The sequence below is a fragment of the Mustela lutreola genome, chromosome 13 (genome assembly GCF_030435805.1).
Source record: "Mustela lutreola isolate mMusLut2 chromosome 13, mMusLut2.pri, whole genome shotgun sequence".
Lineage (NCBI taxonomy): Eukaryota > Metazoa > Chordata > Mammalia > Carnivora > Mustelidae > Mustela > Mustela lutreola.
In genome coordinates, this window is record NC_081302.1 from 66,409,792 (window position 1) to 66,425,436 (window position 15,645).

At 40.0% G+C, this 15,645-nt stretch overlaps 1 non-coding gene across 1 annotated transcript; it reads left to right on the forward strand.

The window, feature by feature from the left end:
- The first annotated feature begins 1,024 nt into the window (after window positions 1-1,024).
- Window positions 1,025-1,145, forward strand: LOC131814224 (small nucleolar RNA SNORA1). The gene has a single exon (XR_009347215.1). It is a non-coding gene; the product is annotated as a small nucleolar RNA SNORA1 (small nucleolar RNA).
- Window positions 1,146-15,645: the final 14,500 nt, after the last annotated feature.

The following is a 15,645-nucleotide window of genomic DNA, read 5'->3' on the forward strand; positions in this document are numbered from 1 at the left end:
TACACTTATAAAACCTTTTCAAGATTATATTGTGTATATATATGTTGACCATTCACTCAAGAAAAATTAGTAAGTAATCTTTCTGTAGTGATGCTGCTACAAGGTTTAGTTTTACTGTCCTGTGAGTCACTGTCATCATAGCAAAGGAACTATGTCCTGTTCATCTTTTAGATGTATTTCTGGCATCTTGTGTGTATCAGGCACTTAACGGTTTATTAAAAAAAATGAAGAGGACATTTTTGGAGCACTTGCAATAATTACTGCGGACTGGTTTTATGTATCTCATAACCCTATGAGATAAGTACTAGCTAGCAACTTAATTAACCAGATAAATAACTCAAAAAGTAAGTCCCACAATAAAGTAAGTGGTAAATTTGAACTAAGCATTTAATACCAATACCAAAACCAAACTACTTGTACTACCAAGTGCTTTGAAAATACTCAAGAGAGAACATGAGTACCTTTCTGCCTGAGGGAGTCCAGAAAGCCTCAGTGACATTAAAGTCTTGGGATGAATAAGAAATAACATCCTTTATAGAGGCACAAAGTGTGACAGACCAGCACAGCAAAATAATCCCATAACTGGGTGGGGTTTGAATGAAGGGTGTAGTTTTGGGGATTCTCAAAAGCAAGGGACATACTGCAAAAGACCTTGTAACAGCCATGCTGAGGACTTGGGCATTTGTTTTGAGTCAGCAATTTGAAATAGAAAGCACTTTGCAAAAGTCACGCAAGCTACAGCATGGAAGTTGAGTTAGAGGTAGTACACTGGGTGGTTTTTGCAGAAATCCAAAAGTGGAGATGGTGAGGATCTACATTATGGAAAAGGATTAGAATGTACCTTTGCATTCTCTTTCCATAAAGCCCCATAGTCACACAGGATTTGCAAACACTTAATCATATAATTGATGATCCTTAATTTTAAGCCACTTTAATTTTACCACTTGATTTGCTAGGAGAGTTTTGTCTGCATTTATAAAATATACTTAGTGTCACAATTTTAGAAAGGACTTCATTTACTCCAAGCCTCATTCTAGATGAAACTGAGCACGGTTTGTGTTGTCCACAGACAGTTAATGTGGCTATATTGAGAAACAGGTTATGCTTCCAACATTGCCGGGGTGACAATGAGACCTGTAACATTTCTTGTTAAAAGTGGATGGAACAAGACTTTCAAGAATTAGGAACAATTAAGGAATAATATATTTTTAAATCACTTGACAAAATAGTAATCGATTAACTTTCTATAATTTTAACTTCTAGGGCCCTTAAATCAATTGCTTGAAGAAATTGGATTCCAAAGATTACAGGTGGGAACTTTTTTTTTTAAGGATTTTATTTATTTATTTGACAGACAGAGATCACAAGTAGGCAGAGAGTCAGGCAGAGAGAGAGAGAGGGAAGCAGGCTCCCTGCTGAGCAGAGAGCTGGATGCGGGACTCGATCCCAGGACCCTGAGATCATGACCCGAGCCGAAGGCAGTGGCCAAACCCACTGAGCCACCCAGGCGCCCCAAGTGGGAACTTTTTTGAAGTATGTCCATATCCAAGTGATTTAAAAAAGTCCAACTGGGGGGCACCTGGGTGGCTCAGTCGATTAAGCTTCAGACTCTTGATTTCGGCTGATTGTGATCTTAGGGTCATGAGATGGAGCCATGTGTCGGGCTCCACAATAGGTTTGGATCCTGCTTAAGAATTCAAAAAGAAGGAAGAAGAAGCATTGGGAACTGACAGTGACAACTGTGGATTGAGCAAAAGTTCTTTTTAAAAAACCTGGAACATTATGACAGACTGGGAGAAACTAAGGTGATTGGTAGTAGGAGAAATCACATGTGAAATTCCTTAAATATAAATTTCTTGACTTCAAAAAAAGGCTTTATTCCAAATTAAATTTAGTGAACCTTTATTGGTTCTAAAGGTGACACAACACTAGTAAATAATTTGGGTCAGTTAAGTGATAAAAGATTGGGCAACATTGGCAAGTCAGTTGGAAAGGGAGATCAAAATTAAAGTATCCAGGTCCTTGTATTCAAGAGGGGCATTTTGATTCTGACCAAATTTTTAAATTCTTAATTTAATTAATTTCTGGTAGAAGTCTTAAGTTCAAAGTCATTCGTGTTCAGGGCTCCTGGGTGACTCAGTCAGTTAAGCATCCAACTCTTTATTTCCACTCAAATCATGATCTTGGCTCAGGTCATGATCTCAGGATCATGAGATCGAGCCTTGCCTCCCGCTCCATACTCAGTGGGACGTCTTCTTGAGGATTCTTTCTCTCTCTCTTCCTCGTTCCTTTCCCCACTCCACTCTCACAAGCACTCTGTCTCTCTCTCTCAGATGAACAAATCTTCAAAGTCATTAGCTTTTTGAACTCCTAAATGGTGGAGAGGGCAAATAGAGTAAGAAAAAACAGAGAAGGCCCAGAAAAGTGGAAGAAATAAGCACACAGTAAGATGTCATACTTGCCTGTATGTTGCTATCACGGCACTTGTAAATGGAAAGGAAGCAGTAGGCTCAGAAGGCTTTTCAGGTTCATTCTACTGCACACACTCTTCCAAGAGAATAGACCAACTTATTCTTATAGACCTATTTAACCTTGATACCAAAACTCAGACAAGCATAGTAGGAGAAAAAAATCCAAGTCAACCTTACCCAAGAAAATAGAGAAACATAAATTATCAGCAAGACAAAATTATTCTTAGGAAATGGTACACCATAACCAAGCTGGGTTTCTGTCAGGAGTAAAGGATAGATTTATTAATAGTAAAGCAAGGATAAAATTAAATCTAAAATTGCAATCATCAGATGGAGAAAAACCCATTTTTTTAGTCTATAAAAAATGGTTGATAAAAATCACCATAATGGTTAAAAAACACATTTATCAAACTATGAAAAGAATGAAGCTTTAGTAGGTAAAGGAAATCTATAAAAGTATAGCACACATTATTCTTAATTATGGAATTTTAGAAATAGCCCTTTAAAAGTGGGCTGGTCAGTAGGGCACCTGGGTGGCTCAGTGGGTTAAAGCCTCTGCCTTCGGCCCAGGTCGTGATCCCAGGGTTCTGGGATTGAGCCCCGCATCGGGTGGCTCAGTGGGTTAAAGCCTCTGCCTTCGGCCCAGGTCGTGATCCCAGGGTTCTGGGATTGAGCCCCGCATCGGGCTCTCTGCTCAGCAGGGAGCCTGCTTCCTCCTCTCTCTCAGCCTGCCTCTCTGCCTACTTGTGATCTCTCTCTGTCAAATGAATAAATAAAATCTCTAAAAAAAAAAAAAAAAAGGGCTGGTCAAGTGAAATGTAGTTCAGCATTGTACTACAGACTTGCTAATATGACAAAGTATAAAAAAGTAAATGGCAAAAAGGTACAAAGGAAGATATAAAGCTTAGTGAGATTTACAAATATATTCAAAAGTCAGTTGCATTTTCAAATATGAGCAACAGGAAAAAACTTCATTCAACAAAAGGAATACCAGGCAATGGAATACTATCCGGAACTAAAAAGAGGAGCAACGAAGCTATAAAAAGACATGGTGGAACCCTAAATGCATATTACTAAGTGAAAGAAGCCAATCTGGACGAGTTTACATAGGATTCCAACTAAATGACATTCTGGAAAAGGTAGAACCTTGGACACAGACGATCGGTGGTTGCTGGCTTGGAGGGGGGAGGGGCAGAGAAGGATGAATAGGTGGGGAACAGGGTTTTCAGAGCAGGAGTGTAGAGTATTTCTGTGCTACTATAGGGATGGATGACATCATCATAAACATTATCATGACATTACGTATTTGTGCAAGCCCATGGAATACATTAATCCAAGAGTGAATCCTAATGCAAACCATGGACTCTGGGTGATAATGATGTGTCGATGTAGGTTCATCCACTGCAACAAGTGTACCTCGCTGGCAGAGGATTTTGATAATGGGGGAGACTATGCATGTGTGGGAGCAAGAGGTGTATGGGAAGTCTTTATCTTCCTCTCAATTTGGCTGTGAACATATAAGTGCTCTAAAAAAATTTAAGTCTATAAAAAGAAAACAGTGACATAGTACTTTGAGTAAATCCATCAAAAGACGAGTAACAACATCATGGAGAATTTTTTTTAACTTTATGACAATCATTAAAGAAAACTTATTTAAATGGAGGATACACAACTATCATGGACTATCATGGTTACAAAGAATAGATACTCTTCTAAAGAAATGAAGAACCTGCTCTACCAAATACCAAGACTAATGAAGGCACAGAAACGAAGACAATGTAGTATTCACTGGAGATAAGCAAACTGATAGTGGAGTATAATAAGGAAACCATGAGCACTCACTCCGATGGGACCAGTTTATAACAGCTGGCATGGCAGATCAGTTAAGGTATTGGACAGTTTGTTACAAAGTGCTCTGATAACTGGTTATTTATATGAAAGAAAATGAAAATGGACCCCTGCACTACACAATGCACAAAAAGCCACTCTAGGTGGATTAAACACTTAAAAGAGAAAAGAACTCTAAAAGCTTTCAAAGAAAATACAGAATATCCTGTCTTAAGGATATCCTGTCTTCCATAGAAAAGAATAGCTTTTTACACAAGACATACCAGACACTAAGTATATTGAAGCTTCCCATATTTGATATCAAAGGCATCATTGAAAAGGTGAAAAGATAAGCTACAATGGGGAGAATTATATTTGCTTTTCATGTAACTGTCAAGCACATATATATATACACATTATATATATATTTATTATGTATATTAAATAAATATATATTTAATATGTATACATTATATACATCTTAAAAATAGATGCAAGTGTGTATATAAGGACTATATACGATCAGTATAAAAAATAAAAAGCACAAAACACTAAGTGCAATACAGGGAGAAAACGTGAATTGTAAACAGCCCTGTGAAAATTGCTCAGCTTTATTAAAATTCAGGAAAATCTGGGGTCCCTGGGTGGCTCAGTGGGTTAAAGCCTCTGCCTTCAGCTCGGGTCATGATCCCAGGGTCCTGGATGGAGCCCGGCATCAGGCTCTCTGCTCAGCAGAGAGCCTGCTTCCTCCCCTCTCTCTCTCTGCCTGCCTCTCTGCCTACTTATATTCTCTGTCAAATAAATAAGAAATCTAAAAAAAATTTTTTTTCAGGAAAATATAAATTCAGATTATAATGAAATACTATTTTACACCCACTCAGTTGTCAAATATTAAAAGCTCCAACACTATCGAGCGCTTCAAGGATGTGGAACACAGGCAATACTTGAGAGCAGTACAGGGCTAGTGGAAGATTCCGTCGATAACAAACCACTTGAAAACAATCAAAATCCTGTTTACAACAGTCTTGTAAAATTGTACATAAATTCTGACAATTCCATTTCTGAATGTGCACACGTTGATTTTAGGTACTGAAGAACTCTTGCATATATATATGCACCAGGACATATGTACAAAAAGATTCATAGTAGCATGATTTATAATAGCAAAAACTTTTAAATATCCTAGATAAGTCAATGCATGGGGGCCTGTTTGTCATGTGTGAGGTACACTCAAAATGACCAAACAGTTGCCTCAAGCAGCAAGGTAGACAAACCTTAAAAACAATATGGAGCCACAAAGGTAATCACAGGAGAATACATGTGTATTTTTACATGGTCAAAGCAGATAAAGCTAAGTGATACACTGTTTCAAGATCTATACATACATTGTAGGGGCGCCTGGGTGGCTCAGTTGGTTAAGTGTCTGCCTTCGGCTCAGGTCATGATCCCAGAGTCCTGGGATGGAATCCTGTGTGGGGCTGTCAGTTCAGTGGGGAGTCTGCTTCTCCCTCTCCCCCTGCCTCTTCCCCCTTGTTCATGCTCTGTCTCTGTCTCAAATAAACATATAAAATCTTTTAAAATAATTAACTAAATTTTAAGAGATACATACATTTAGATTAAAAAACTGTTTTAAACACCAGAGAATAATCGGCACAATTATGGATTGTGGTTATGGGGAGGTACGATAAGTCTTGTGAAGGATACTCGAACAGCTTTAATGGTGTTGGTTGTATTCTAGTTCTGAGGTTGGATGGTATATACATTGTTCATTTCATTCAATAAATGCATACACATTATATACTTATATGCATTGTATGTATTATTTCACATGCATCATCAAAATTTCCATAATAAAAATGTCCGTTTAATAGAATGTTTTCTAATGGACTGATTATTTCATTAATGGGGGATATACTTAGGTAGAGAGATTTCATCAGCTGATAGTTGAAAATATTTATTATTCTGGAGTGGAGTCTAGGTCGAACTGGCAGTTTAGGGAGTTATCACTATAAATATCCATACAGATCTGTGGACTTAAATTGTTTTTTAAGGAGGTGGAAATTCAAGAATTGGATAAATGAGAAGGAATAGAATAGAATGGATGGTACACATAGGTGAAAAGTTAATGAAATCATCATTTAAAGAGAAGGGAACGTTTTCCTAAGGTAGCAGCAAATGTCCTAGAACGTATGTGTGCGTCTTAGCAAGAAATGAAATGATGGCGGATGACATGTGGTGGGAGAGGTTTCCTTAAACCAGAAGCTTAGAGAAGGAGAAAGGTCTGAGGCTAGAACAAATTGTTTCAGGAAGGCACTGGTGCCCTAAGATGAACATTCAGGGCAAATCAAATATACATCTTTGGGGACAACATCCTGTAGGTCAGGAGTGGGAATAGAATTAGGACTTCTAAAATCGCAATTGTCCTAAAACAAACAAACAAGCTGTGCTCATTTCCGGACCTTGCCCTAGTTCAGTCATTGATAAAATGAAACTATAGAAACACAGAAAAACCTTCCTTGGGAGCTCATTCCCACAATTGGTGATCTGCTTTATTTCCCCCATGACAGAGGGGAGAAATTTCCACTAACGTGGCTCACAGTGATTTCTATTTTACACTAAGGAGGAGGAAAGGTTGTGAATGATCCCGTGTTTCATTCATCTCCCGAACCCCCCAGCTGTCCCAGGCATTCTGTCCTCGTTGAAAGCATTCTTGCTTTCTAGGCTGAGATGCTCGGGACATTTTGCAGGAAGAAGAAAAACAGTTGCTTAGTCATCTTCCACAGGGAGGCATTTGTGGCAAGTGCCCCGAAGGCTCTTGCCAGCCACCACCAGGGAACAATTATTGTTCTGTTGTTTTGAACCTTGCGCCTAAGTGGTATCCAGCTAATATTAAGGGGACTTGTATCTAGAAATGAGCTAAAGCAGTACTTCCAAACATTTTGCTGGATGACTGTGGAGGGTCATCCGATTCAGAGGACAAAGGGGCTTCCTGTTCCAGGCAAGGATTGTCTATGACCTTGTCCCAAGAAATGATGGACATAGGAAGTTTTCCTGTTGCTCTTTTCCATGCGAGGTTAGTCCCAAAGTTATGATGACCTGGTGCTCAAGCAGAGATTGTGTAGGAAGAAACAGAACAGAATGGAAGAACTACAGGGCAGAAGCAGGAATGGCCCTCAAGTTTGCAGATTTGCAGGAAACTGGAGAGATGTTAGACAAAGGTGACAAATGTTTTGAAATACTGGACCAATCACTAATCCATCTTCCCTGTGCTTGACACAAGGATGAAAAGAGACATAGTGTGAAAATTGTCCCAGCATTCTCATGTTAGAAAGATCGCTGAGTCCTGAGAAACACAGTTCAGCTCTCATTCACAGTAATCATGGTTACCATTTATTAATGCTGGTCACGATTCTGCATACTTTACATGTAATGTTTCATATACTGCTCACTCAGACAACTCTGCTAGAGACTTCATCATGCCCATTTCACAGATGAAAAACAGAACATGAAGAGGAACTAAATAAGTTACATGATGTTCCACGTTGGCAGGCAGTGTGAACCCAGGACCCATTTTCTTACCCAGTATGCCTGTAGCATGGTTTCCACATCGAGCCACAGCCAAGGATGTACGCCAACAATGCGGAGGAAAGTATTCTAAAGTAGACAATCCCTGACTCGGTGCACACACATGCATCTGTTTTAATCTGAGTTTCTGGTCCCCAGCCTCCTTTCCCAAAGTTCTAATATTCCATATTAATTCTTATAATTACAAACTGTGGATGACAGCCTTGGTTATTATTGTAATTTGAGTTTGTAGAGAAGACAGTTAAGAGTGTCAATTAGGAGGCACCTGGGTGGCTCAGTGAGTTAAGCCGCTGCCTTCGGCTCAGGTCATGATCTCAGAGTCCTGGGATCGAGCCCCGAATCGGGCTCTCTGCTCAGCGGGGAGCCTGCTTCCTCCTCTCTCTCTGCCTGCTTCTCTGTCTACTTGTGATCTCTCTCTGTCAAATAAATAAATAAAATATTTTTAAAAAAAGAATATCAATTAGTTGGCAAGTGTAACCCCCAATCTGGGAGGTTTTTAAAGATGAAGTTGATGAAAAGAAAGAGACTAGATGGTCGGGGGAAGAAAGACCAGCAAGACAGGATGACCTGAGAAAGATCTGAGTTGGCTTTGGGTTGTGTTGCTTCCACACCGAGGAAAACAAAATATTATTTGGAATAGTGATAGGAGAAAGATGACCATCATTCCAGTAGAATATTTGTCCTCTCCATGATAGAGTAACAGCTAAATTATCTTTGGCTGGAAGGGGTCTGATGAAAGAAGGACTCCTGGGACAGGAGCCTGGGGATCTGGATTCGAGAAGGAGCTTTGCCACTTGTGAGCTGTTATCTTTGACAAATCACTTATTCATTCAACCAGTATCTTTTGGGCAGCAGAGGTGAGCCTGCACCATTCTAATGCTGCAGGTGTCGTGGCGAAAACAGCACAACTAATCACATCTCTTACGGAAGCTGTCACGTATGTCAGGGCTCAGCAAATGCTTTCTGTAGAGGGATAGAGAGAAAATGTTTTAGGCGTGGCAGGCTGTATGGTCTCTATAGCAGATGTTCAACTACGCAGGTCTGGTAGGGAAGTGACCACAGAGAACACAGAAACAAATGGCTAGGACTGCGTACCAGTGACACATTTACAAAGATAGGGGGCAGACCAGGTGCAGCTAGCAGGCGGTAGTTAGCCAACCCCTTTTCTAGAGGCCAAGTAATTATGCCTATGGTAACATGTGTTAAGGCTCTGTGGCACAGAGGACACATATAGCTTGAGTGGTATTCAAGGAAGGCCAACGGGGCTGTTTCTAAGTGAGTGAGGGGATTACCATATGAGAGAGACTGGAAAGGACTAGCAGGGTCTCTGGGGACACTTCAGATTTTCCTCTTTGTCATGCTAATGATTGGTGGTCCTGGGATTATTTTAAGCAGGATGGCTACATGATCAGATTCAAGTTTTAGAAGATTCCTCACTGCAGTGTATAGATTGAATTGAATGAAATGTCATCTGCAGCGTAAGGATAGATACACTTGCCCTGTATATCTACAGTTCATTGTGAGAGAATAAACTACAGTGAGTTATAAAATATAAATGATGTAGGGAATTATCTAGAAATATTTTATAGAAAACAATGCCATCAGAAGGTCATGTTCTTTTGAATTTTCTCTAGGAACAAAGGCAGTCTAAACTCATGAAAAAAAATCCTTTTGTTTGTGTTAACAGGCTTCCTTCACCAGGGAAACTGCTCCTTGGGGTGCTCATGAAAGGAAAGGAACTTCTCTCGCTTGCTCATTCCGTCTCTCTCCTTGTCCTCTCTCCTAAGCACGTGGAGCCCAGGCCTGGCTCCAAACCCATGAAAACTGCCCAAGTGTAAAAGCTTCTCAAGAATGAGATGGATCCTGGGGCGAATTCCCCTCAGAAGCAGGATAAAGAGAATTTAGTGGGTAAGTTCCTCTTTTCTGCCCTAAGTTTGTTTTAGGTATATTAAGTGAAGCAAGAGCCCTGGCAATTCTGAGAGTTGCAAAGTAGCGGCGAGGGGGATTAATCCATACCGGGATTGGCTTCATTCAGTTAGAGCCCGGGATTTTGGGTTCATTGCTTTTTGTGGCTTTATCGGCTTCTTAAACAGCAATCTGTAATTTGCTCTTTTCTTCAGTAATAGATAGAATTTATATTTATTTTTACATTCTTTTTTTATTATTATTATATAGCAAAGACACGTTAAACAGGCTGAAATGTATCCATTTTCAAATATCATCGGATTATGCTATGATTAAAAAGAAAAGCTGACTTGAGCTGCATTATGTCTGATACCTGGAGAAAAGTTGAAGGAAATAAAACTTGTCCCATAAGTACTAACTACTACCTTGAATAGCATGTCTGGATTATGAAGCATTTTGCTTGTATTATGTTTTTAAATCCTACAAATAATTCTGAGATAGATTCTCATCTAATCTCATTTTATGAAGGAGGAAACTGAGTCTTGGAGGGTTTAAAAACTTGCTGAAGTTCCAGAAAGTGATAGTGATGAAGATGATACATGGGGGGGGGGGGGGGGGAGAGAGGTTTGACCCATGCTTTCTGTTGTTTATGTTGCCAAAGAAGTCACAGAGATAGAGAACACACTTGGCTATCAGTTTGTAAAAGAAAACGTATACATTTAGAGATATTTGCCTAAACTGATATGTGGGAAGCAGCAAATATCCCTTAGAAGTCTGAGTGGGAGGTCTCTCCGAAGTACCTTCCATTAGCTTTTTAAACAAGGAGTTTCATGAGACATTTTAGCTTGCATTTAATAAGCGAAGACCTGACTGGACCTTTATCTGTGAGATAAACTGTCCATGGGGTTACTTGGTTTTGACTTTTTAATATAATGAAAAAAGCCTGTGCTACCACAGTACAGACAAAAATGGAACATAGTGGTTGCAACTTCTGATTTCATGTGGTTTTGGGAATTTCTGAGAGATATAGGATTAGTCATTCTCTAGAGATTTGTGGGATGAGTTTGCCCTTGCCTTTCTCCATCTTGGACACATTAACAGGATAACATTATCTAGTGCTGCAAGCTGTGCAGAAATTTCCACTCACAAATGTTGAGAGGATTAAATGAATAACTCAGTCCTTGTTATCAACTCCAGCAGGAGACTTCTGTGTACCGTGCTGTTGGCTTCAGGCAGAAGCTTTTGGAAACCACTAGTGTGCCTCTCTTCCCAACTCCAAGTTCGGTGACATCACAAGAGTAGATCTCTTTGTGAAAACCTATAGAGTGCTATAAATTAGGATCTAGCCCCCCAAGTTGTTAGACATTTACTCATGTGAATGAGTAGGGCAACACTCCTCATTAGCCTTTAACTTTTTTTGCACTCCTTTTTTTTCTTTAAAGTGAAGTTAATTGGAATCTTAATCATCCAAATCTTAGGATTTCTTCTCAACATTAATATGCAAAAAAACCCAAAACAAACAAACAAAAAAATCCAAAAACTTCCCAGGGGGTTTCTTAAAAACACAGATTTTGGGTTCTTATCTCTGGAAGGCCTGATACTCTCATTTTGGGATGGACTCAAGATTTTTCATCCAAGTAAGCTGCAAGCTGGTGACATTGCCAGTCTGAGAACACACTTTGAGAAGCACAGTACTTCTTTTTAGCAGTTCTGTGTTTTCGCTGAAAAATGTTCCCTGATGCAAGTTGGGTGCACATTTCAGAGAACTAGGCAGGAGGGAAGATGATTTTCAGGTGATGAAAAGATAGTATTTACCAGGAGGGTTTCACTTTAGATTTTACATTTGACACTTAAAATCCTTCATTCTGTGGGGAAAGAACCAGGAAGTCGTGGAGACTGTACTTTACCAACCGTACTCCATAGGATGGGAAGTGAATAGAAGGAGAGAAGAACTTTTAACACTGCAACCCCAGACCCAGGCCCAGGGAAGGTGATTGTTTTCACTCCACACACCTTTTATTTTTCCCCTGGGCATCCTCTAGTCTTTCTTGCTCTGGAAATACAAAGGACTTTTTTTTTTCTTTTTTTACTTGATGTGATTAATTTTTTATTTTAAATAGTATAAAGGTATCAAAAATTAAGAGAACGTAGAACACTGTTGTTGGGGAGGAAAATTTTCCCTTTACCCTTCAAAGATTCTTCTGGCTGGGCTCAGAATTAAATTGACATGAGACTGATTAACAGGAGATAATCAAATTTAACTTTGTACAGACAGGAGCCCCACATACATAAGAGGTCCTAAAAACAGAAATGTCAAATGAGGTATATATGCCATCCTGAGCTACGGAATGGGCTGGGGGCCTGAGGTTCAAAGGGAAGAAGGACAATTAACAGAGTCATAAGAAGACCAGATGTTTGGTTATTAGAAGTTTGCTCTGCCATATAGATGGGTCAATTACATAAAATTCATCTCTGGTAAGAACTCTCATTCTGGGAAAAACCTCCAATTTAACTTCCTCTAGGTAGATAAGAGGGGAGAAAATTTTCTCTTGAGCCCACTGGGTCTTGATTTCAGCTCCAAATAGTCACCTGCCAAAATGATACACTTTTGAGAACCCTTGTTCTGACTCCTTCAGTATAAATCATATTTCCACCACTCGGAATTAACCACTGCTAATATTTTGGTCAGTTTCTTCCAATTTCTTCTAATATTTTTGGATATTCTTCCAGATTGGAAATAGTTTTCCAATATTTCTTCCAGTTTCTTCCAATATTTTTTCTTTGCATGTGTTTTGTGCTAATTGAGATCATATTGTTCTTAGAATTTTGTATTCTTCTGCTTTTTTCTCTTAACACCATACCATCGTAATTTCTGCGTTTTCACCAATTAAAAAACATATATTCACAATATGATATTGTGTAGGTACGTCATGGTTTGCTTAATTATCTCCCCATTGTACTTTCAGAGTGTTTTTATTTACCACTGTCATAAATAGTACTATCATGAGACTGGACATACATCTTAAGGACAAGTGTTTGTTGTTGCTATGGGTAATGCCGTTATTTCATACAGAAAAGGGAGGCTGAGGAGGGACAAACCTGATGCAGGCATAAAAGAAGAAAAATGTTTTCTGTACCCTTTTAGATTCTTTAGCCTGGTCTACTAATTAAATAGACATAAGGAAGATTAACAAGAGAAAAAATGAATTATAATGTCACACATACATGAACCTTGACAGACATGAGAGGCTCTAAGACAGTAGGTGATTGAGCTGATGTCCCATTCTGACCTAAGAATAATGGGACGGTGGTTTGGGGCTTCCTAAAGGAGGAAGACACAAAGAAAGATGAGAAGAGCAAAATTTTGGTAAACAAATGTTTGTCATACCAGGCAGAAACAGTGGGACCCACAGAGGAATTCCGTTCCTGCCCATCTCCCCCCTAGTATACCGTACTCTTGGTAATTATCCCTGGTGAGAGCGTTCTTCCTGGACCAGGCCCTGTATCTAAATTCTTAGAGGCAGTTAAGGGGGAAGTAAAAAGCTCTTCTCGAGTCTTTTGGGTCTTCTGTGGCTTCAGTTCAGAATCACTCACAGGCCAATGTGGAACAATTTGGGGGAGGCTTGTTCTGGACTCCTTCACAAGGAAAAGAGTTTCTCTATTTTCTTCTCATAATGGTACATGGGAACAGTGAGGCAGTAGCATGTAGGAGAAAATGTGAGGACATACGGGTTCTGAGTTTAATTGACTCTCTTGAGAGTAAACAGAGTCTCTCCTGCTGGATCATTATTTCCAGACAAGAAACTTCAAACAGATCAATAACCCTATTACGTTCCTGAGCATTGTTCTTGACAGCTCGGAGCATCTGGTGTGTCCTTCACTGCATTTACTCAACGAATGAGTTCAGAACCTACTGTGTACAGGAGATGGAGACATAAAAATAAAATGCCTGCTTTCAAAGAACTACAGATCCACAGGGAAGACACCCAAGTTAACTGAAAAGTAGAGTGTCCTGTGAAAAGCCACACTAAAGGGTGAATTAGAAGAGGAGCATTCAAAAGGGCAGATAAAAGAGAAGAATCTTCCTGGAAAAGAAGGGGGAAGTGCGAGCTGAGCTGAGCAGTGCTGCTAGGTGAGGGAGAGGAGAATGTGGGATATGAATGGGGGCCTGGGGAACCCGAAGGCCAGGGCAAAGGCACAAAGATGTGTGAGGACAGGGTGCTTTCTCTCCTGGAGGGTGTTTATGTGTGTTAGTATGTGGCTTAGGTAGGAGACCAAAGCCCTGCCACCTGAAAAACTGAATTTCACACTTGCTCAGCGCCCATGTGTGAAGCCTGTCTCCTAAGGCGTGCTTGGGAGTTGCTGCTGCACTTGACTGATGGGATGAAGCCTCGTTGGAATTCCTCCTGAGGCAGCTGCCTGGCGAGCCGCAACCCCAGGGAAGTCATGACGTGGGACTTTAATGGGGTTGGCAGTGCCTAAATGCTTAAGCTGAAGGGGGAGCCTAAGGCATTAAAAGCATTTACTTGCATACCTTTTTGAACATTTGAACATTCTAGTTCAAAATTTATCCTCAATATTTCTATAAAAAATCAAAGGGTAAAAAGGAACTCTGTACACATGTGTCCCAAAGCTCACGTGACTCTCAAGCACAGATCACCCTTCTGTAGTTGAGATGTAATCATGACACTGAGAGAACTCTTACGATTATGAATTTTTGTAGTCATCGGAGGAGCAGTGGTGAGATCAGCATCTAGCTCTGATTTAGTAGTTTTGCGCTAAAGATCTGGTCTCTCTCTTTCTCTGTCTGTCGTTAAGGTTTTAAAAGTAATCTGCAAGGACTTGCAGGCAGGGGCAGTGTTACTTTAAGGAGGTAGACACGTTTAAGGGCAGAGCCTTATTCTCCTTGAAAATGTAGTTCTTGCCCATACAGAGGAGTCATCCTCTGAATGGACCAGAATATCCACCATGGATACTTAGAATCCTATCTGGTAAAAGAAACCAAATTAAAAAAACAAAAAACAAAAAGCAAACAAACAAAAACATGTAAGTGGTCAAAGTAAAAACTGCACTGAAGTTGAAGACTTTAGTGAAGACTATTGCAACAGAGGAGAGAGGCCAGAACTCAGTCTGAAGGAACAGTCCTGAAACAGGGGTAGAGGGTTTTTAAGGCTTGGAATGAGCTCCTGGAAAATTACTGGATGGCCTTAGGTGCCGGTCAGAGGCCATCTGTGTTTACTAATACCTTTCTCGTATCTTTCTGACTGGTGGTAAAGTTACAACTTGAAACAAGGTGCCCACTGAAGTCAGGCTCTCCCATCCCACAAATACGGGGAGTGTTACCTTCTTTAATCATGACATTTCCAAGGAATGGTCCCAGGTCCTTGACAAAATGATCCTAGCAAGAGTCTTTTAAAAAGATTTATGTCTTGAAGGGGCAGAGAAAGAACTTACAATAAGTATTCTGAAGAAAATGATCTAGGGTAAGGGAGATCAGGGTCTGAGATTCTGGAAGAAGCTATTTGATGTTTAGTCAGTCTGAGGGAAGTGTTAGGACTGTCTTGACCAAAATACACCTCGAGGACAATCCTAGACAGTGTGTTGGTTGGTTAGAGGGCCTTCTGATATGGCTAATATCTTTTACATATAATTTATTTAATCCTCATGACTAGTTATTATTGTATATAGAGGAGGAAACTAAGGCGTAAGTAGGGTAAGTGACAGATGGGATGTCATCTAGCTTTCATGTGAAGTTGTCTCAGTTAGAATGCACGGTAAATGACTCAAGGCTACCACGTCTCCTCCAGGCTGGGCATTGTCCCTGTCCACAGGGTTTTCTATTCTCTCTGTTCTCTCA